A 23,362-nucleotide genomic window follows, 5' to 3' on the forward strand; every position below is an offset into this window, starting at 1 on the left:
GTTAGACTGACAGAAGGAGGTGGCTGAACAAGTGTGTCTGGGGTCCGAAATCTTAGCAGCCAAACTCGATGCCATACGTGGGTGTATAAGTCCCATCAGGGATCACTTACAGTCCCTAACGGACACCCACAGTCTGTTCCATGCCCTGCAACAATCCTTGGCTGACCTCGCTGAAGCCATTACTTGGATACAAGAACTGTCTAGTTAGACAGGCTCCAGCTATGACAGCACAGAGTTGGCACAGATGTGGAGGGCAATGGAGACTCCTAAACTGAAAAAAATCCTAACATTAAAGGCTTTATTAGGATGACGGGCGGACTTGCAAATGAAGGGGGGTACCATAGGTACCCCCCCCTGTGCACCCCCACCTCGGCCTTCACCAGGAGGGCCCGCCCAAAGCAAAGACCGCCTGCCTTTCCGTGGCGGCATCGCCGCCGCGGAAAGGCACCTATTTACAAGCATCCAAATATGGCTGGCAGTGTCTGATAGACACCGCCACCATATGAACCCTTTTCTGCCCCGGCCGCAAGGCGACCGGGATGGAAAAGTGGCTGGCGGTGTTTGCCTCCGCTGCGGTTTTCCCCGCCATTGTAATGTGGCGGGGGGAAAGGGTGGCGGGCGGATCGCCACCGACACCATGGCGGTGGCGATCCGCCCGACATGGTAATGACCCCCTAAGACTTTAGGTATTCACAGAAGGTATTTAGGAGTCCTAAAGTTAGGAGTCCTAACTTTACTACTCCTAAACTGAGAAAAATCCTAACTTTCAGACTTTCGGTATTCACAGAAGTTAGGACTCCTAACTTCTGCGAATACCGAAATGAGTAAGTGCCTTCTGTGAATACCAAAATGAGTAAGTGCCATCTGTGAATACCAAAATGGTAGTAAGTTTAGGATTTTGTCTTAAGTTAGTTCTGTGAATCGGGCCCTCAGTTTCAAAAAGGAGGTTGTAGCATTCTTCTCCGCCATATTGCCTGTTCCTGCTTGGTTCAGCCCTCTGCGTCATCATGCCCTGGAACAACACCTTCCACTTTCCCCCCAAGAACTCTGCAACATTCACCTGGACCCCAACATGGACTGCCATATCTGCACTGGTTACCAATGACACAGCAGTCTGGCTGCGGACTGGACTCTTCCTCTTCCGAATAACTAGTCATTCCCCAAACGACTCTGGTTGGCACTCCACTGTGCAACCATGTAATGTGGGGTGTGCATGGCCATGTACTGCTCCAGCACCGACGCTCCACATAATGTGAATAAAACATTCCAAATCACACAGATGTGTCATGTCTATGTTAAGTCAAGAATAAAAGTATGGGGGCGTGGCCAAGATGGCGACCGAGTGAGACGTGCCTTGCTGTCTCTCCCGTGCTGGGCCTTTCAGAGCATTGCCTAGCATCGGTCCCCGAACTCTGGGAAGGCTTCAGACCAGCCCCGGACTCTCCAGGGGTGGTGCCCGGTGTTTGGAGCGAGATCGGACTGCGTGTGGTGATCGCAGTCAGTACGGAGACGGCGGTGCGGCTCGACCGGCGGAGGCTGCTGGCCGTCCTTGGGACACCCTTGCTGAACAGTGGGCGCTGAGATCTCCGGCGAGCCTGCGGGGGGCCGCCCAAGCTGTCGGACAGTGGGGAGCCTTGTCGCCTGCACCTGGTCCTGAGAACTCCGCTGCCGAGTGCGCAGAGGCGGGGCCACGAGGCCGTGGTGACAGAGCCTCCCGGCCCGGCCGGTGAGCTACGCGAGGCCGGGGATTGTGGCCTAGTCGCATCCGGAAGTCCTGCAGACGGCGGATCGCGCTGGCGGCGCAACTTGAGGTACAGCAGAGGACTTCTATCGGAGCCGGCCGGGGGGCTATAGTGGGGACGAGGAGGCCGGTCTTTTAGCTCTACTCGGGCGGAGCCACCTGGCACCGGGACGGCCGCAGCAGTTCCAAGTCCTGGGCCCTCTGCCGGCGTGACGAGCGCACCCCCCGGGCTGAGACACCACCGGAGGTGTGGAGCTAGGCGTCCAGAGACTCAAGCACACGCGGAGGCCTCCCTGCCCACGTGTGGGTTGCCAGGCCTCTCGAGTGACCGGAGATGAAGCATTGAGCCTGGTCGGGGAGGAGCATCGGGGACCACCGGCAGTCTGTCTATTTGAGAGGTCAAACCTCATTCATTCCTGGAGGCAAGCCTTGGCCGGAGGGCAGCGCTTCGGGGACTTGACCGGTTCTAACTGCAGGCCCTGTGGGGGAGGGCAAGGGGCGCCTCGATCAGCTCCCGGGCCTCAGGCGGGACAGCAATTAATAGCCCACCGCGCGCCGACCTGCTTGGGCGTGCCCCATCTGTGTGTGGGAGCCACGAGTCACGAGCTTATCGGCCTGCGCCACCTGGATTGTCTTGGCTTTTGCGGCGCCGGGGACAGCTGGTGGCCGTTGGTGGACACTCCCACCTGGTTCTAGCGGTGGGACCTGGCCGGCGCCGCTCCCCTGCGCGGTGATCTCTCGTCCTTCTGCTGGCGGAGGGCCGCGATGGCGATGGCCTCCACGCAACGCAAGGGGAAACATGGCAAGGAGGGGACATCCAAGAGCTCCCAGCCACCGGCCTCCCCTGGCCCTAGTGCTTCGCCTGGGAGAACGGATGATGAGGCCCCGGCTACCAAGGCCTTCATGACGGAACTCTTCGCCTCGATCAAAGAAGATATCTCCGAGCTCCGAACCCAGCTTGCGTCGGATCTCCGTGAGGTGCGGAGGGACGTCGACGGCCTCGGAGAAAGAGTGGCCACTCTGGAAGATCACGACCTCAGCATGGCCAATGACGTCCATCTACTGCAACAAGACATGCTCCGCCTCATGGAACAGAACATTGATCTGCAAGCTCACGCGGTAGATCTGGAAAATCGTTCCCGTCGGAACAACATCCGCATACGGGCGGTACCTTGGGATGGCGAAGCGGGAGACCTCCGAGGATATGTGCAGGCGCTCTTTCTTCAGATCTTAGATGAGGAGGACTTGCAAGAAATCAGAATGGATAGGGTCCACAGAGTGGGGCTGCCCAGGTGAAATGGAGGTCCCCCTCCTGACATACTTGTATGTGTGCACGATTTCCAACTCAAGGAACGAATCCTTAGGAAGGCACGGGATATTCCCTCCTTGCAGTTCCGGGACCATCGTCCTCAGCTCTATCAAGACTTGGCAGCCACGACGCTCCAGAAGCGGCGCGAGTTCCGCCCAGTCACAGCCTATTTGCGAGAACACAACATCTCCTACTCCTGGGGCCACCCCTTTCACATAGTCTTTCGATGGCAGAATAGACTGGCGCAGATCCGGTCCCTTCGGGAGGCGAAGGAACTTCTGGGGATTGAAGACGAGATCCCTGCACCTGGCCCCCGCAGTCCTTCACCACGGAGGAGACGTCGCTCCTCATCATGGCACAGAGTGGGCCCGGAGGCGAATCGCAGGAGGCCTGACCGCACGACTAGCTTACAGGAGAGAGGGAGTGCGGTGGCCTCTGTAGCCTCTGCGACGCTGATGTCCTCTCAGCAGAGCTCCGGGGTGGCCTGATCATCGGACAGCTGGCCCAGGTACCGGAGAGGCGCACACACTCAGGTACCGGGGATATGTATGTACTTTCTGAGAAGACACCCCGGTCTTCGGCCTTGGGAGATCCGACGTTGGGTCTCCATTCCCGCCCCCTGGGAAGTTTCGCTCAGGGTTTGTTTCATTCAGGACTCTATTTGTTTTTGTCCTGGTTCATTGGGGTGTTAGGGTGGAGGGGGGGACATGGACGGGACGGAGGGGTGGTGGGGTGGTTGGGTGGGGGAGGGTGTTTGGGAGGGTTTGGTAGTGGTGGCGACGGCTGGATGTTTGCTCTAGGTACTACTCGTTTGAAGGTTTCGAACAACTGATCTTTGTTGGCATTGGTCTTCCTGTGTTGTGCTCCGAGGAGCGGTTGCCTGTTGGTCTCCTTTCCGAGGGACCTGCCCCGGGGCGAGCGGGGGGGGTTGCCTGAGATGGGAGAGGATTGGCTGTGTGTGTGTTGGGGAGTGTGGAGATTTGTAGTTCTTGCTATTGTGAAGCAGGGGGGCCTGACATTTCCGCATGCCTCTTAGTGTTGGCACATGGAACGTGAAAGGCCTCAACTCCCCGCAGAAACGCCAAAAGCTATGGAAATATTTGCTGGACCATCATCTAGATGTGGTGGGCCTCCAGGAGACTCACCTAGCACGCAAGGACGAGCTCCGGCTCCGACACAGGCAATATCCCCTCATCTATAGGTCTTCTGCTCCTACTAAACACAGGGGGGTGGCTCTTCTATTCCGGGCATCCCTCCAATTCCGGCCTATGGGAGTGTGCCATGACAAAGAAGGCAGGTGGTTGATGGTCAAAGGGATGCTTTATGGCCGTTTATGTACGTTTGTGGTGGTTTATGTGCCCAATGCCCAGCAGAATAGCTTTCTTCAGGGATTGCTGGATAGGATGGGTGGCTTTGTGGAGGGGCATTTGTTTGCCATGGGGGATTTCAATATGGTGTGGGACCAAACCCTAGATAGCTCCCGTGCCCAGAGGACGGACTCGGGTGTTTTTTCCACCGCAACGAAAGATAAGATGGGGAGCTGGGGCTGTTAGATGGCTGGCGCGCAGTGCACACACAGGCCCGGGACTATACATTTTTCTCCCACGTACATCACACCTATTCCCGCATAGATTATGTGTTTTTAAGCCAGGCGCTCAGGGGGGATGTCCGCGATTCCAGGATCTTTCCGCTCTCTATCTCAGATCATGGCCTGTTGGTACTCCTGCTGCAGTGGTCGGTGAGGGGGGATGGCTATCGGAAGTGGTACTTCCCGGCGGCGCTAGTGCGAGATGATACCTCCTGTAAAGAACTAAGGAAAGCCATCAGGGAGTTCTTGACGCTTAACCCAACCTCGGACACTTCTATGTTCAACACTTGGGACGCCTGTAAGGCCTCCTTGAGGGGCACCTGCATAGGTCTTAATGCGGCTCTTAATCGATTGCGGAGGGAAGACCGGGAGAAACTGGAGGCTGAACTCGAGAGATTGGAGCGGGCTCACAAACTGAACCCTTCTCGCGCGACACTTCGCCCGCTGACGGCTGTCAGGGGGAAGCTGAAAGCACACTACAACAATCGCTCAGAGTTTACCCTCCTGCGACTGCGCCGAGTGTCGTACGCGCAGGGGAACAAGGTCGGCCGTCATCTGGCATGTCAACTCCGAGAGAAAAGGGAGAAGGAATATATTGGGGGGATTCAGGACTCGGGGGGCTCATTGCACCACCGGGATGGGGATAAGGCGGACATCTTTGGCCGGTTCTATGCGGCACTTTATAAGGGTGACTCCCTAGATCAGAGTGCGCAAGACGCATTTTTATTGGGCCTTCCCATCCCGCAAGTTTCTACGGAGCGGAACGAACAGCTGACGGCTCCTTTCACCAGGGAGGAAGTGCTCGAAGCGATCAACGCCTTGAAGCCTAATAAGGCTCCTGGCCCGGACGGGTATACCGCTTATTTCTACCAATCGTTTGCGTCTGAATTGGATGACTGCTTGGTCTCTCTCTTCAACGAAATGGCGGCCACTGGGGAGACCTCTGGCACTATGGCCGAGGCCCTGATCACCGTGATCCCCAAACAGGGGAAGGATCCCTCCAGATGTGCCTCATACCGCCCTATTGCCCTCTTGAATGTGGATGCTAAATTGTATTCCTCTATCATGCTCGCCGGATGCAAGATCTGATGCCGGCTATTATACATCCGGACCAGTCCGGTTTCATTAAGGGTCGGCAAACCCATGACAACTTACGGAGGGTGTTGCATTTGATAGAGAAGGCCTCCAGATTTCGCATTCCAGCGGTACTAGTGGGGCTGGATGCAGAGAAGGCGTTCGACCGTGTCGACTGGGGATTCCTGTTTCGCACACTGTCCGCCTTCGGGTTTTCGCGCCAGTTCCTCACGATGATTTGGGCGAATTATAAAGGGTGCTGATTAACGGACATCGGTCTGCTTGCTTTCCTCACTCCAGGGGTACGAGACAGGGATGCCCCCTTTCCCCTCTCCTCTTTGCCTTGAGTATCGAACCCCTGGCCCTGGCAATCTGGGAGAGGGATCAAATCAAGGGCCTTCCCTTCACGGGGGAGCAGCATAAAATATCCCTTTTCGCGGACGATGTCCTGTTGTCCTTAGGGGACCCGACTCAGTCCTTGCCGCATGTTCACGAGGAGCTCTTCCGGTTTGAAGCGGTGGCGGGCTTCAGAGTCAACTTCGACAAATCCCTCATCCTGAATCTCACCCTGTCTCCTGAGGAAGTTGACCGGGTGCGCTTACTGACGGCCTTGCCGTGGGCTCCTGCCTCCCTCCTTTATCTGGGGGTGCACCTGACACCTAATATAGGTTCCCTGTTCGCGGCTAACTTTCCCTCCTTGCTGGCCACGATACGGAGTGATCTGGATCGTTGGAAGCCGAAATTCCTTTCGTGGCTTGGCAGGATACATGCTCTTAAAATGGTCCTCCTGCCTAAATTTCTTAATCTTTTCCAAGCCCTCCCTATACCTATTGACATGGACTTCTTCCGCCGACTACGGACGTTGATGCTGAAGTTTGTTTGGCAGGGTGGCCGGGCTCGTATTCCCTTTACGACACTGCGACGACCGAGGAAGGAGGGAGGAGTTGGGTTCCCTGATATGCTTCTATACTACAAGGCTGCGCAGCTACGGGTGATAGTGGAATGGTCCCAGCAGCTCTCTCAAAAGCACTGGCTGCATATGGACAGGGCTGTGGCGGGGAGGTCGATTTGGGATCTGATCTGGAAGCCCAAAACGGACCGACCTAAGAATGCTTACATTAGCACCCCTACTAGCACGGTTCTGAAGGTGTGGGACACGATTTCTGGCGACGACCGCTGGACCACATTTCCATCTCCCTTCACCCCCATTCACTTCAACCCGGCCTTTCCACCGGCCATGCAGGAGGGGCCCTTTCGGCTGTGGCGAGAGGGAGGTTGTAGGGCACTTACGTATTTGTTTCACGGGAGGGTCCCTCTCACATTCCACAACTGCATGCGCGATTATGGGATTCCGGTCACTGAGCGCTTTCGCCATGCCCAGCTTCTCCATTGGGTGACATCGGCGGAAATCGGCGGGGCCGCCACACGGCCGCCTTCCCCCTTCGAATCCTTTCTGCTCCGCACTTCTGCGATGCGGGGGACGATCTCCTTCTTGTATGGGCTGCTTCTGGCCACTACGGTAGCCCCGCACCCTCGATACATGGAACAGTGGGAGGCCCTCTTGGATAGAGACATCGCTGATGATGAATGGAAGCACCTCTGCAGGGACATAACGACGCACAACCACTCAGTGAACCTTAGGGAAGCCCACTTGAAAACCATGCATGATTGGTATTTATATCCGGCCAAGCTCCACCGTATATTCCCTACTTCTTCGGATAGATGCTGGAGAGGATGTGGCCTACTGGGGGACTTCCACCACATTTGGTGGGACTGCCCGATCATTCGCCCTTTCTGGACGGAGATACTCTTCCACATCAAGGAGATACTGGGGTATCCGATCTCAGATTCTATGGCCCATGTGTTGCTGGGTCTCCGAGATCCATTATTGGAACATCAGACTAAGGCGGACAAGCGCATTCAATGGCTTTGCTTAGGGGCAGCTAAGCTAACGTTGGCGGCAGCTTGGAAGAAACCGCACGCCCCTGCTATATCGTTGTGGCATGCGAGACTTTGGGGACTACTGAGCATGGAGAGAGTGGCGGACATCTTCCTGGGCAAGAACTTTTTATTCCGTTGGGGGCCTCTGGTCCGTTTCTTGTCATCTGGGCTGCCATCTGCGGTATGCCCTCCCACACTCCGTGCACTCCACTTGTTTCAAATATGACCAGATTGCATGCTTCTGCAGCTTAGTACGGTGTGAGAGTGTGTGGTAATTGACTCCAGGCTGGTTGAGGTATTTCAAGATGATTTATTGTAAGATGTTAAGTATCTTGGAATAAGCCCCACCAGGAGCAGCCAGCAGTCAGCTCAGCCCCATCATAACTGTGCTTATCTTCAACCAGCACCCAACATTCCGTAGTGCATCACAGTGCAGAGACATTCCACAAGAAGGGCATTAAGTGGGTTAAGGCATACATGGGAATATGCAATAGGTAGAATACAACATACCTCCTTTTCTTCCAAAACAAAACAATTAACAGGCGAGCATTGAAACTAAATTAAACATAATGTAAAACAACTTGACTTTAAGAGTACAAAACTCATAGTGATACAGAGAAGGAAATGAATAAACAATATAAATTGACCCATTCCTTTCCTGTAAACAACGATGTAAAATAACAAGACTAGATAAGCGAGAACTCATACAATAGACTAGAAACTAGATTGAACTGCAATACCACCAAGTGAATACTGCAAAATTGATATTTAGACTTTTGAGAATGTACAAACTGGAAAACCTTGAGCAAAAATTTTTTTGACAAACGTTCCCAACAAGACATACATTGAAATGTGCAATTATAGATAGAGAAAACGGCACAAATAGAAATTGAAAACATCGAGGAGTTGAACTTTGTAATACCTCGTGAAAATGCTAGGCTAATTGAGAAGCGTTGCATAAATAGAAAATAGAGGATAAAGGCATGCAAAAGAATGAGAGGGATGAAGGCATTAAACAGTATGTAATAGCACTTTTGAAAATGTATAAGTTTGAGAATGTGCAAATCTGGAAAACTTCAAGCAGAGGTCACCTGACATGCACAAATTAAAAAATATAAATGATTGAGTAAAGTGCAACCTGGACAACCTCAAGTAGAAATATACCATTGAATTTGAACAAAATTATACACATGCAACCTTGTAAGAAAACAATTTGAGAAAACATTTGACTTGAAAAATTAAAGTCAAGTCCAGGCATGCAGGTGAATTAAAAAAAAATAACAGTAGAACAATTTACAGTAACATTTGAAACCATACATTAGTAAATAATAGCATTTTGAAATTAAGTATACCACCACACTGCACATAGTGAAGCATTGAAGTCCAAGGTAGATACAGTTAACAAGAACATCATGGCAGGAAAACAAAACTTTGCCGGTGTGGAAGAACATGAGGTAAACACCCTGGCTTGTAAAGCATGTCCTAGACACACTGTCAGACACGTGAGAATTTTTTGTTTTTTTTAAAAAAGGCACTTGAAGTGAAATAGAGTAAATGTTGAGGCAAAATTAATTCCAGGGAGTCAAAGTCGTGCTCATGTAAACACGCATGACCAGTGGACTAGACATGCACCACAACGACATAGAAGAAAGCAAGGCACGTAAAATATTTCCTTGGATTAGGGCTAGAAACACGAGATAGAACTCGTGTTCAACACTGCATTTATTTGAAGAAAATTTTATTGAGGGTGAACATCTTGAATGAGAAAGAGGACCAAAATCTTGATGTGAGGCGCCAATACTGAGATGGCAACACATTACCGAACTGTTGTGCCGGGTGGCTGTAAGGTCAACCACACACCAAAACCTCTTAAAATTTACTCACTGCAGCAAATGTGCTTGAAATGAAACATCTGCGTCGTAAAAGTTCATGGCTCTGTCTACCCACTGTATAAAATATGTCTAGAAATAGAGTCGTCACCCTCCCAGGCACATTTAAAGTACAAGTTAAGGTGCGTGTCCCCAATGTGTCTTTAATCTAGTTGATCTAAAGTCCTATGTCAAAACTTAGAGCACTGGTTGATAGACGGGAGGAGGTATTGCAAAATGGGAAGAATAGTAGATTCTTGAGGCACTATAAAAGTAACTGGTAGGCAGGTACAATGGATGTGTGCAGGAGCACTTCGAGACATGCTTGCCCTCACCAAAGGCACAGCACAGGTTGAATTGACACACTTGACAGGTGAAATAGAGATGGAACTTCTAGAGTAGCAGGGACAAGGAAATGAAAACTTTGATTCAATAGGCTTTGATTCTGGAAGGCGGGAGCTACTGAACAACTTGAAAATTGAGTCATAAAGACTTTGGCAGAAAAATACTGCACAACTTGAAAACAAGAATAGAATTGAACCCCGTCCTTGAGTAAATGAATTGAAAATTGAACTGTACAGACCTTGGCAGAAAAATACTGCACAACTTGAAAACAAGAATAGAATTGAACCCCGTCCTTGAGTAAATGAATTGAAAATTGAACTGTACAGACCTTGGCAGAAAAATACTGCACAGCTTGAAAACAAGAATAGAATTGAACCTCGTACTTGAGTAAATGAACACATGCATGCACATTGATAAATAAATAATTGAAATTTACAATCCAACTAGAAAATGCAATAGACACCCGTGCACATAGAAAAAGAAAGTTTGAAATGCGCAATCTCAAATAGAGAAACTTGCAAACATGCATGCAAATAAACTTAAACCATGGAGTAATAGAACTATCACATGCATGTCCATTGATATAATTGATGAATTGAAAGTATGCAAGTACATTGATAAATAAAATACATTGAGAATGTAGAGTAATAGAAATCTTGAGAGTACGTAATTTGAGTAATATGGTATTTGATAATAAAGAAGAACTTGAAATTTGATAGGACCTGAAGATGGCATGACTTCCAAAAGTACCTTTCAAGACAGCAAAACGTGGTCTTTGTAGTTGATTTCGAGTCAAGGCGTCCCTTTACTGGAAAGAATAAAAAAAAAGAAACACCAAGAACTCCAACAAGGAGCATGTACATGAATTTAAAATGGAGTTCACAGTCTACCATACATTGAGAATATAATTCTAAAATGCGATTGGTTTTGCTGCTATGCATTCAACCACCATCAGACGGATGAACTCCCTTTGGTGTTTCATTAATGTATCAGCCTGTTCAGATATACTTTTTCCGACATTTTGACAGTTACTAGAGGTGCGATAGAAGGTTTTATTATCTTCAATTACTTATTTCAAGATATTCGTTCTGCTTGCCTTTGGAAAGAAATCCATATTGAGAAATGGAAGCATTCAAAATACTACCAATATCCACCAAGTGTCGCTGTTAACAATAAATTAAGAGACTTTGTTTTGTCTTGACTGTGTTTTCCTGTGAAGCTTTGACAACTGACAAGTCTCTGTGCTCAAAGAGAATTGTTTTCCTCAGCGTTTTGCAGAACGTCATTTATATAGCACTAGAAACAGTCTCAATAGAAAACACAAGAGGAGATCTTGAAGGGTCCTAAAGATAACTTAGCACGTGGAAATTGAAAAGTATCTTTGAAATATTGAAGTAACGTTCGGGTAGATACGTGTCTTCACTGGGGAGCATCTACACCGGGGAATGACAGGTGATTCCATAACAAGAATAATTGAAAGTGCGTACCTTGCATGTGATTGGTAAATAGAATGAAAACGGCAGAGGCACAAGAGGAGCACGTTGCCAATCACAGTGTGGCAAACGCATTGTACGTTGCGTCGGATGGCTCCTGGTGAAGGCGTGCTGCAATGCGTCCATTACAAAGCTCCGGGTTCCGTAGCAACGGAGTCTCGAGAACGGTGATCAGACTGGAATAGCTGAGCATGAAAAAAAATGCCAGTGAGTGTGCACGTGCCGGGTGAGACTCGTGCTTGAATTCAAAAATATGCACAGTGGTTGACATGTACAATATTTCAAGTGCCTGAGACCGTGAAAGACAAAAATATGTCTTAACAAATCCGGATGCCACCGTTGATCAAATGTACTAGGTAGTTTGTAGAGATATCTTGAAGGTTGGGACTTGTACAAAAAAATATTGCCATTTCTTCAGACTGCTTGAACTGCCTATAAGTCGAGGAGAGGACTGGGCCACAATTGAGAAAAAATAGACTTACCCCATAAGTTCATAACTGGATAACTGCATACTTGCTTGATTTGAAGTATCAACGTTGTAAATGTGCACAGCTCTGCTTCGTGCGATGTTTACTTCGTCGAATATGTTCACAGTTGACAGTATTTTGACAGGTCCGTTTTATTGCAGGATCCTATGTAGAAATTTCTGTTTCTACTTTAGACGCAAGGAGCACTTTAAAATGTCATGTAGGCACTCTTTTGTAGCGCACACAGCTAGACGTCGTGGAAGAGGAGTGGTTTTAAACTACTTGAAGGTATAACAACTGGATGAAATTTGTTACAATCTTGAGATATTGTGGAAACACCGTATGTTGTAGAAATGAATCCCTGCCTTTACCATCCCTCTGGAGATATTGTATGAGTAGTAGGTACTAGGAGGCAGCAGGAATTTTAAAGTCTGCGTCTCAATTAAACACCAAACCATTAGGGCTTTTTTGATGGATGGGGTTTTGACATAAACAGGTGTCCTTGCGTAAAATCACTTAGCTGGCAGTGCGAGGTAGAAGGGAGGCGTAAGCAGGATGAATTCCCATTATTGGATTTGTTTGAGATTGAAATGAACAGAGCTTGAATATCATATAACTTATGGCAGGCACACTCAACAGTTAATCCATAGAGCCAAACTGGTTATGTGATATGGTTGAAAAGTCCAATTATTGAGACATGTGAACAGGAATCTGGCACGAAGAAGTTGGGGGCGACCGGTGAAATGGTCACTGGTGGGGCTTGGTGCCAGAGTCTTTTTTTTTTTAAGTTGGAAGATAGATAAAGATTTTGAAAGACTTGCCTTCTTGAAGCTTGATTTCTTGAGTTGAACACGTAGGTAAGATCAAATCGTCGCCATCAAAATGTGGTAATTGACTCCAGGCTGGTTGAGGTATTTCAAGATGATTTATTGTAAGATGTTAAGTATCTTGGAATAAGCCCCACCAGGAGCAGCCAGCAGTCAGCTCAGCCCCATCATAACTGTGCTTATCTTCAACCAGCACCCAACATTCCGTAGTGCATCACAGTGCAGAGACATTCCACAAGAAGGGCATTAAGTGGGTTAAGGCATACATGGGAATATGCAATAGGTAGAATACAACAGAGTGTCTGTGTCGTCACCACTGGGGAGGGTGGGGGGAGGAGGGGAAACCAGTTGGGTATGGGTTCCTGATATTGTTGCGACACTGTTTAGCTTCTGGGGATGCAGGGCTTCTGTATTGCTTTGCACCCCTCTTCTACTGCCCTCGGACTGCATATGGGCCTTGACCTGCGAACTTTCGAGCTGGCACTAGACTTTCTGTTGGTCCTTGCTTATGGGCCTGCCACCTCTTTTAGGCACTTTACGCTTTTCTTCTCTAGTACTTATTGCAGCTTCCCCTGTGAGGGATTTGTGGCGGGATTGTCGCCTGTATGTTTTGCTTGTTCCTTTTCTTTTTCCCCTTCCCTCCCCCTTTTCTCTGGAAATTTTTGAATAAAAACACATTTTACAAAAAAAAAAAGAATAAAAGTATGGATGAATGTAGGGACATCGATTGCACAAAAAGGTACACCCTGGGAAATGACATCTATGTGCACGTTTGACAGTGACACACATGGCCAATCATATGTCTGTGAAGGTGTGAACTAGCTGTGGCCTCATTGCTCATTAGTAACAATCTCACAACCCTCCAGCGTAGCCCCATGTCCATGTATGAAATATGGCTGTGTGTGAAAATGTCAAAGTCGGTAGCATGACCAAAGTAGAGTCCCCCATTACATGTGAGAACAGTACATCTCTTCGCATACCTAAATACACTCAACTATGTGGACACAGCCTGTTTTGATGGATTATTTTGATCCACATGGCAAGAAGTTGGATACCATACTCACAATGCTGAAGACACGTAAGCGCACAGGTCTACCAGCAACTTTCCAAAACACAATGTCTGGCTCACAGAGGTGGAGCTGCCAATGTGGACTCACCCCTAAGTGAAATGCGTCAGTCAGTCCCTCCCTGTGTATGGACAATGCTCATTGAGGCACAGGATTTGGTATTCTAATCAACACTCATCACAGTTGTATACTAGTGAATTTGCATTCACTTTATTAGCAGGTGCGTGTTAGTACGGGGAAGACAAGGGCCACAACATGCAGACCAATGCATCATAGACTAACAGGCAGCATAGGAACATGTAGAGGTGCAAGACATGAGGATGCAAACATGGACAGAAATCATCACAGATGGCAATGGTCTCAGCCCACCTGGCCTTGCTGGGCAAGTCATGTGATGTTTGGCGTACGCTCATTGCACCGTGTCAGGGGACACCACTCACAGACCTTGGGATCTGCATAGTCCTGTACCACCGGACTTCACTTACAGTCTGCTCTGCTGACAGTAAGCAGGTGACAGAGTCCAAAAGGGTCACATGCAGAACTACATTGCCATGTGTGTACACTCCCTCCAGCAGGGTGTCAGATTGAGGAATGTTGCCATACGCTGCTGTCCACTCACCTTGCACAGGTGTGTGTCAATCCGCAGTGTTGCACGCATATACATTCTGAGTCCAGGCGCATGCAGCCATGTCCACTGTAATGGTGAGATATATAACCATTTCTCCAAGATGCAAAAGGATGTTGGGACCTGTGCTATGGGTTACAATCTGTTGTGGCTGCAGGAACGTAGTTACTCGTCCATGCGCAGCTTCCTAGACAATCAGTTCAAAGAGTTCGTCGGTGTCTATCTCAATGAACACGAGGGCGAGCCAATCCATTAGCTGGTCCAGACAGATGTGCTTCGTCCAAGCAGTTTCACGAATCCACAACACAGCCCAATATGGGAGCGCCTCGATATGGTCACTGCACACGAGGAATTGTGCAATCTCCCATGCCCAACTGCCAGCACATACGCCAAATATCAAAGCATCCCATGAACGTGTATCACGGTTACATTCCTGGTCATGGGCGAACAGGGGGTGTACACACATGTCATAATCCAGTTCAGCCACCATTGTGTTGGATAGGCAGACATATATGGGTTACTCGAATATGCATGATCGACATTGGAACCAGGGCTGGACGCAGGTGACGTACGCAAGTTGGAAGCTCAAACGGTAATTGATCCGCAGCACTGCCAATAGCAGAGCCCACAACAGATGCAGCATTCGGTCACGGAACAGTTCCATGTGACAAGGGTTGGGCAGGTGCCCGGGATGTCCTGCCATTGCATTGTTGGGTCTCGGAGAACCGGACACTCTTCTGATCTGCGGCTGTTGTGTTGATGATATGCCACAGCTCAGAGCAATGAGTCCTATAGGTGTGCAAAGTTTGGACGTATGGGTTTTGCTGTGCTTAAGTATCAAAGGCATTCCATGCAGGAGTATCTTGAGCAAGGTTTTCTGTGTGTGGATAAGTTGTTCTTCATTAGCTTTGTGTGGAGTGTGGGAGTCGTCATCTGCTATGGTGTATCTTTCAGGGGGTGCCTGCTGCATGCACTGCCAAGGTCATAGGTGCAGATGTCCTTCTGCCTTCTGTATTGGGACCAAGAAGCTTTCATCCACAATGTCAGTCTGACTACTGCTTGCATGTTTGAATTGTGATGTGGATTTCACTTTGCAAATGTGGCTCGGCCTTAGGCTTATGGTGCACCAAGAGCAATACACACACAACAGTTGGCATAAATCAGCCAAGACCCAGAGCGGCATTCTGCTTCATGTACAAACCCTTCCTGCGTAGCCACCCTCCGTGTGCATGAAACAGGGCAACATTGTCGGTTGAGGTCCGTGTGGCACCGACACTGCAACAGAGTAACACGCATCAGTTGGTTTCCTGTCCAGCCCATTAATGAACCACGCACAGGGGCCAGGGATGATTCTCTCTCTTTCTCTCTCTCTTTCTCTCTCTCTCTCTTTTTCTTTCACTCTCTCTCTCTTCCTCTGTGTCTCTTCCTCTATTACTCCCTCTCTCCCCCTTTCTCTCTCTCTCTCTGTCCTTTTATGTGCGCATGACACACCTTCTTATCTTGAATTTTGTCTTGCAGGCTGTGACTTACAGAATGTCTATGGGAGACCAGCCATGACTCTTCCAAATAGTAGTATTGAGTTACATTTGAATGAATTATTCTTTTTGGTATATTCAAAGGTGAATGAAGGATTTACCTTTGTCCACACATGAATGTTAATTGTTGTTTTTGTGCAGATTCAGGAGAATTGTTTGGTTCAGGAATTTGTAAAGTTGAAGTGGACTATCTTTATCTGGTGGGGGGGGCTCGAGGTAGGGCCCAGGGAGGGGGGGGGGTTCCTGGGGGTGGTGGCAGTGGCCCTTCTGGGTGTCCAGGCAGCCTGATCAGTGGCTTCATGGCATCTGTTGTTCTTCAGGTGTGGCTGTATGCTGGGCTCCCTTTCATGGTGCAGGCTGTCGTCCGACTTAACACCAGGTAAGAGCAGGTGTTAAATTCATGCTGCTAACGCGCCTTATCTCATGTTTTGTGAACTTATTGCCGACCTGACTGGTCGTTGAGAATGTTGCGAAGTGGTGGTGTTGCAGCTTTTTGTATGGGAACGCCTACTCTGCATCTCATTAGTGTTAGTTGCCGGTGTCATACATGGCATTGTTTTTTACGGCTACTATCGCAGGAAAATTGGTGATATCAGCTGTTAGCACCAGCTTGTGAATGGTGCGATGAATTTATCACCTCTTTGGCTGCGATATAGTGTTGTTAGCTCGGCGATAGGTCATTGAGAATATGCCCCTCAGAGAGGGTTGAAGTGCCTACAAAGATCACAAAGGGTGAATTTTATGTAGAGAGTTGACAGGTGCACCTCGATCTCATGATTATTCAGAAAAGTTCAATGTTTTTAGCAGAAAATGTTTACCATTTAGGTACCAATTACAGATTAGGAAAATATATGCGCTGAGATTCCTGGTGGCTGTAGCTTGTTTCAACCCGGTATCCTTGCACATTTATCTGCCTATTTCGAATTTAAACCAAGGAAAAGAGTAATAACTGTGTGGACCCAGGGGGGGCGTGGCTTAACGTAATGGCAGGCTAGACGTGTTTGAGCCCAGCTCCTGCCCCAGCGATCTAAAATCCTACATTATCCTGGCATTTTTTAACTAAAAAAACGGTGCTCCTGTGGTGTGAAACCCCCCCGGACCTGGACCGTATCTGCCGCAGAGAAAAATTACCGCTGGTGAAGGAAAGGGGCCCGGCGCCAGCAACGGACCTGATTGCGCCCACTGCCGGAAAATGGCGGCCGCCTCACGCTGAGGCGACTCTGAAGAGCCTGGGGACCCTTGACAGTGGCAGTGCGCCCCCACGGAGGTGAGCGGGGAGACGCGCGAGCCCCGATGTGCTAAAATTCTCTGCCGATGGTAATCGAGTGAGACTGCAGAAGGAGTTGCCGCGGCCTCGGGGGACCCCTCCAACGCGAGGTCGAGGAGGTGCGGCCTAGACACGTTCAGACAACGGGAGCACCAGCGGAGAGACCGGAGATCGGACCAGCGGGGTCGGAGTGGACTGAAGTGTGGCTTTTCTTGTTTCCTTCTCCCCCACTCCATCGGGGGGACACCCGGTCCTATAGGGGCCCCGGGCCTATAAATGGTGTGAGGCCCTCTGGCGACATCGGAGATACCCCCACAGAGAGCGGCAGAGTGCGAACCCATCCTCACGAGATCACTGAGGGTGGCGGCTGGCGAATGGGAGCGACTACCGGATGAGGCGCTGTGGCCCCTGAGTGAGTACTGAATGTGCACACAGGTCGGGGAGGACCCCAAATAGCCTGACGGCCCGAGGCGCTACACAGCCCACAGTGATCAGAGCTCTTCCCGTGACCGGGCAGCCTGGGTGCCGCTTTCCCCCCCCCACGCCCTGTTTAGCACCTGTGGATACCGTTGGTGCTCCTGCTGTGGGGGAGAGCGAGCGCTCATCTGGGATCCTAACTTGTGGGGGCCCTGTGGTTGGACTGGCTGGACCTTGGGTTGTCATTGCCCGGGCTGCGCTGCCACGCAAAGGGAGGTACAGTGAACTATGCAGGCCTCCCCTGGGAGGTGCCTGATAGACCACCTTCGGCGGCCCACATTACTATGGGCAAGGACCGACCAGTGAGGGGAGCCCAGGCAAACAAGATAGTCCAATATACGGTCCCAGGCCCAACGGTGTCGGAGCGCCCTGGGATGGATCGGAGGGCGGAGGCCCCCCCAGAGGTGACGTCCCGGGACACGGCTGATATCCTGGCGGTGATCAAGGACTCCAGGGTAGCGCTGGAAACCAAGATGGACGGGATGGCTATGGACATTAACTACTTACGACTTGACCTCAAAAAGGTGGCGGACAGGGTCACCACCACGGAGGGGGATCTGACAGTATTGCAATCCGAAGTCCGGCAGATGAAGGAAACGATAGCGGCCCTCCAGGAGCATACGACCCGCTTGGAGGACCGGGCAAGCATGCAGAAGGGCGTTCCCGGAGGAACAATCTCCGCTTCCTGGGATTTCCGGAACGCTCCGAGGGGCCAGCGGCGGACCTATTAATGGAGGAATGGATCGGCAAAGTCTTCCCGAACCTACAACTATCTAAACTGTTCATAACTGAGAGGGCCCATAGAACTCTGGGACCGCCTCCGAAGCCGGGATCTCCTCCTAGGGCCATAATAGCTCGGTTTTTCAATTTTAGAGACCGGGACATGATCCTACAGCATATCCGCAAGTCCGGCCCACCCAGGTATGATAACCAAGATATTCATATTTTCCCGGACTACACCAGAAAAGTTCAAGACCTTCGGAACGACTTTTTTCAGGTTAAACAACGGATGCGGAGCCACGACATCAAATACAGTCTGCTCTTCCCAGCCAGGCATCGAGTACAGCGTGGCGATAGGACACACTTCTTCGACCGCCCAACGGATGCAGAATAATGGATGGACGCACAGGGCCTAGCGGGCCACGACCACGTGGAAGGATGGCAGGAACAACGACGACGGAATACAGGCCGGTGGAACCAGCGGCGTGGAAAGGGAGGACAACCTCCGGGAGAACGCGCCGTCACACAGAACGAATGCATCACGGTGGGCCCGGATGGCACACTCCGCACGGAACTAACGGCAATTCCAACACAGAACCAATTCTCCCCACTGTGTTTGGTGCAAGAAACGCAGTCCGACGCAGGGGGAGCCACCAGTTTGGTGGTGGAACCTGCACAGGACAAGTGACTGGTAACCCAGGCGGTCGAAGGGTAACATAGGGGTCCAGGACACTGTGAGTATCTTTATACTTTAATCTGGGGGGATCATGGCAGCCTGACGAGCTAGAGAGGGGGCTGTTCCCCAGAGTGGTAAGAGTAAAAAGAGATGGGGACGGGGGGCGGTAACCCAGTGTAACACAGTGCTTGTTCTACCGTGCCAATTCACCCTAAGTGACCGACTGTAGAGTGCTAAGGTGGCCGTCTAGGCCTCGGCCGGGCAGGGCTGCACGGTACCAGTCAGTCGGCTGAAGACTCAACTACGAGGTGAAAGGGTTCTTTTTTGGACTATAAAGTATTTAATTGCAGTGTCTATTTTGTTTAATTTTCTAATTTTAAGTTGAAGGGGAGGGTTGGAGGGGGGGCGAGTCTTTGGGGTGGGGTTCGAGGTCTCCTGGTCGGTTCCGAATCGGGTGATGCGGTGCTACCGCCTGTGGGTGGATAATGTTCAGGTTCCCAGTTTTGGTTCAGGGTGGGACTACTGCCTGTGGGGGGGAAATGTTGGGATTCCTTGTTTTTCTTCGAAGAGGGATGCTGCCGGGTCATTTTACACTTGCAATGTATTGTTTAAGTTGTCTGCTTTTTGGTGGGTCACGTCACACTGCAGAGACGATTCCAAGGGGCGCCAGGTGGGAGCTGCGAGGGAGACAAATGCTACTATCTGATGGGTGACAAGTGTAAATACAAACTACTGACATGGAACGTTAGGGGGCTCAATGACATGGTTAAGCGGATCAGAGTAGCCACATATCTCCGGCGTTATGGGGTCAGTTTTGCTTTCCTACAGGAAACGCTCCTCTGGGGGGATTGCCTTAAGTATGTCCAGCATAGATGGCGTGGTCAGTTTTTCGCCACGTCCTACTCAGGGTTTGCTAGAGGGGCGCTCATTTGGGTGGCACCGGGGGTACCCTTTAAAGCCGTACACTCAAACTTGGATCCAGAGGGTAGGTCTGTGATTGTGGTGGGTACTCTGGATCGGGGTAGTGTTTGCCTGGTAAATGTTTACACCCCAAATACGGATGATGGTGAGTTTTTGGGTAAAGTGCTGAGCCAGTTGGATATAGACCCTGACACGGAGCTCCTGCTGGCGAGGGATTTTAACTGTGCACTTGATGGGAATTTAGATAGATGCCCCCCAAAGCTAGACGCCAAACCGAAAATGAGAGATGCAATGGCCCAGATGCTCCAGAGTTATGACGTCATAGATGCGTGGAGACACCGCAACCCGGTTCGTCGGGTGTACACGAGCTTCACGCCTGCTGCCAACACACACAGTAGACTTGATTATTTTTCCTGCAGGGCATGGTAATGGATAGGGTGGAAGAGATCCACTACTTGGCGCGATACCTATCGGATCACTCCCCGCTCCTACTCACGTATTTGGTGGGCAGACCACGGCCCAAGATCCAGCTCTGGAGACTCAACACAGAGGCCTTCGGAGACCCCACCTATAAGGAGGCTATCTCGCAGGGGCTCAGGACATACCTAGAAGTGAACTGGGGGTCAGCTACTACGAGGGCAACTGAATGGGACGCCATGAAGGTTGTCCTTTGGGGGACAGCTATGTCTACGGAGGTAGGGGTGAAACGGGTGCTGGAACGGGAACTCCAACAGCACGAGGACCGCTTGGCGGAGATGGAGAGAGACTTCCCCACAGACAAGGAGCAACGGCCTGAATGGACGGCCACACAGCAGCAATTGGGAGACACCTGGGCCTCGCTTGGCAAATTGAACGGGTCAGCCAGCAGGCGGAAATGGTATATGGAGGGTGACAGAGCTGGTAGACTGTTAGCGTGGCTGATACGGGCAGAAACCCAACCTTACCCTATTTTGGCAATGCAGAATGAATTGGGCCGGATGGTATATACCCAGCAGGCGATCAACGAGGTGTTCCGATCCCATTTATGTAAAATATACTCGGAAGCGCAGCCGTTAGTGGGTGCCGAGACCATGGAGGTGTACCTCGAGGGGATAGAGCTCCCTGAGATTGAAGCGAATAGCCAAGAAGACCTGGGGGGGCCACTCCGAGAGGAGGAACTTCATGCTGCAATAGCTCACCTGCAGACAGCGAAATCCCCGGGGATGGACGGTTTAGTGGCCGAACTATAAAAAGAGTTCAAGGGGGTCCTGGTTCCAAAACTTCGTGAGGTGGCAATGGAGGCCTACGACCGGGGCTCGCTCCCAGACTCCATGCGGGCGGCGACGATCGTAATGATACCTAAGCCAGGTAAGGACCCTCTCCTCCCCGGATCCTATCGACCCATATCCATGTTAAACGTGGACTTGAAGATCATTAGCCAGGTGCTGGCCTCCAGACTCCTCCCCTACCTTCGCCGCCTGGTCCACGATGACCAGTCGGGGTTCATCCCTGGCCAGAACACCTTACGGAATATCCATCCCCTGGCACACGTCATGCGAACTCTAGCGGGACAAGCCAAACAAAACACACTGGTTTTCTTGGATATCGAACAAGCGTTCGACTCGATTCGCTGGGCCTACCTCTGGAAGGTGCTTTTAAAACTAGGCCTGGGGGAAGGAATCGTAAAATGGGTTCAACTACTTTATACCAAGCCCGTGGCCAGAGTCCGCACGGGTCGCTGTGTCTCGGATGAGATACCCATATCGAGGGGAACACGGCAGGGGTGTCCCCTCTCCCCCCTGCTCTTGCCCTGGTGATGGAGCCGTTGGCTTGCCATCTCCGTGCGGCACTGCAGGGCCAGGGCATCAAAATAGGGACAGTGGAGAATGTGGTGTTCTTATATGCAGATGACGCCCTGGTCTATCTGAATCAACCGACGCATTCACTACCCATCCTGCTGTCCGAGCTGTCACACTTCGCGGCAGCTTCTGGCCTCGCAGTAAATAGGGCGAAGTCCCAGTTCTATGCGATTGGGGAGCAGTGTGAATGGGAGGGGGTCCAGCGCCAGGAGATGGAACTCCCATGGGTGGACGACACACTTCGCTATTTGGGGATCTGGATTGGTCGTAACCCGACCGACTTTTTCTACCATAATATGGGACGGATACTTCGGGGTTTGAAGGGAAGCATTGCCTTATGGAACACCCTTAAGATCTCCCTGATGGGGAAGATCGCCCTAATCAAGATGGTGGTCCTCCCACGCTGCCTATACTCGATGCAAGGGTCCTTTTATGAGTTGCCGCACCGGACTTTTTGAGAATTGGATTCCCTCTTAGTCCTGCTGTTATGGAACGGGAAAAGATGTAGGGTGAGTCTAGAGGTCCTGAAGCATAGCTGGGGCTTGGGTGGACTGGAAGTCCCCGACCTAGAGCTGTACTACTTTGCGTCACAGCTACAGCATGCCATTGCATGGTTGGACACAGATCCCTCCTGGGAAAGGTCCCTGTTGGCAGGGGCCTATGGGAATGAACAACTGGGAGCGCTGCTTTGGCAGGAGAGGGGACAACGAGATCACGTTCCCCCGCTGGTTCGGTTGGGGGCCGCAATCTGGGACCGTGTGACGCGCCGCCACATCGGCGGCACGCCGTTTGCCCCCGACATGGATCTGTGGTTGATGCCTCCCTTTGCCCGGATTGCACAGGTCATGTCTGTAGACAAATGGATGGAGGGTGGTTGCCTGATGTTAGCGGACCTGTACCCAAATGATAAATTCATCACTTACCAAGAGGCGGTCACTGCCTTCGAGCTGAGTCCGGGGCAATTCCTTCATTACGCTAAACTAGCGGCAACTGCAAGACAGTTATGGCCCTCGTTCCCAGAGGCCCCGGCACACACCCATACCTTAGTCACGATGTTGGCAATGTCGGGGGCCGGAAGTTTGTGACCCACCTCTACAGGGCTTTGCGGGAGGATAAGAGACTACGGCCCTTGGCGATAGAAGACAAATGGCAGCAGGCGTGTCCGCAGGACATCACCCCCCGTGATTGGGAAAAGATACATGAAAGTGTGCAGAAGGTGTCGGTGTGCAACCGCTATAAACAAATTCAATATAATATTAAACACATGACCTATCTCTCCCCTAGGCGACTCCAGGCTATTGATAACACCAGGGATTCCCAATGCCCGAGGTGCCGCAGTCCCATGGCGGACTTTGTCCACATGGTGTGGGCGTGCCCTAACCTCCAATCTTACTGGAAATCGGTTTTGGAGGTCTTGACGAGGGTCTCAGGGTGGGTGATAGACCTGGACCTGCGCCCTTGCCTCCTGGGCTTAATCCCCAGAGACCCCAAACGGAAAGTGAGCAGACGGTTCCTCGTATGGGTCTGGTCACAGCCCGACGTCGTATAGCGATCCACTGGCTGTCCCCACAGGGCCCAATATT

Source organism: Lissotriton helveticus, chromosome 4_1, assembly GCF_964261635.1.
Source record: "Lissotriton helveticus chromosome 4_1, aLisHel1.1, whole genome shotgun sequence".
In the NCBI taxonomy this organism is placed as follows: Eukaryota; Metazoa; Chordata; class Amphibia; order Caudata; family Salamandridae; genus Lissotriton; species Lissotriton helveticus.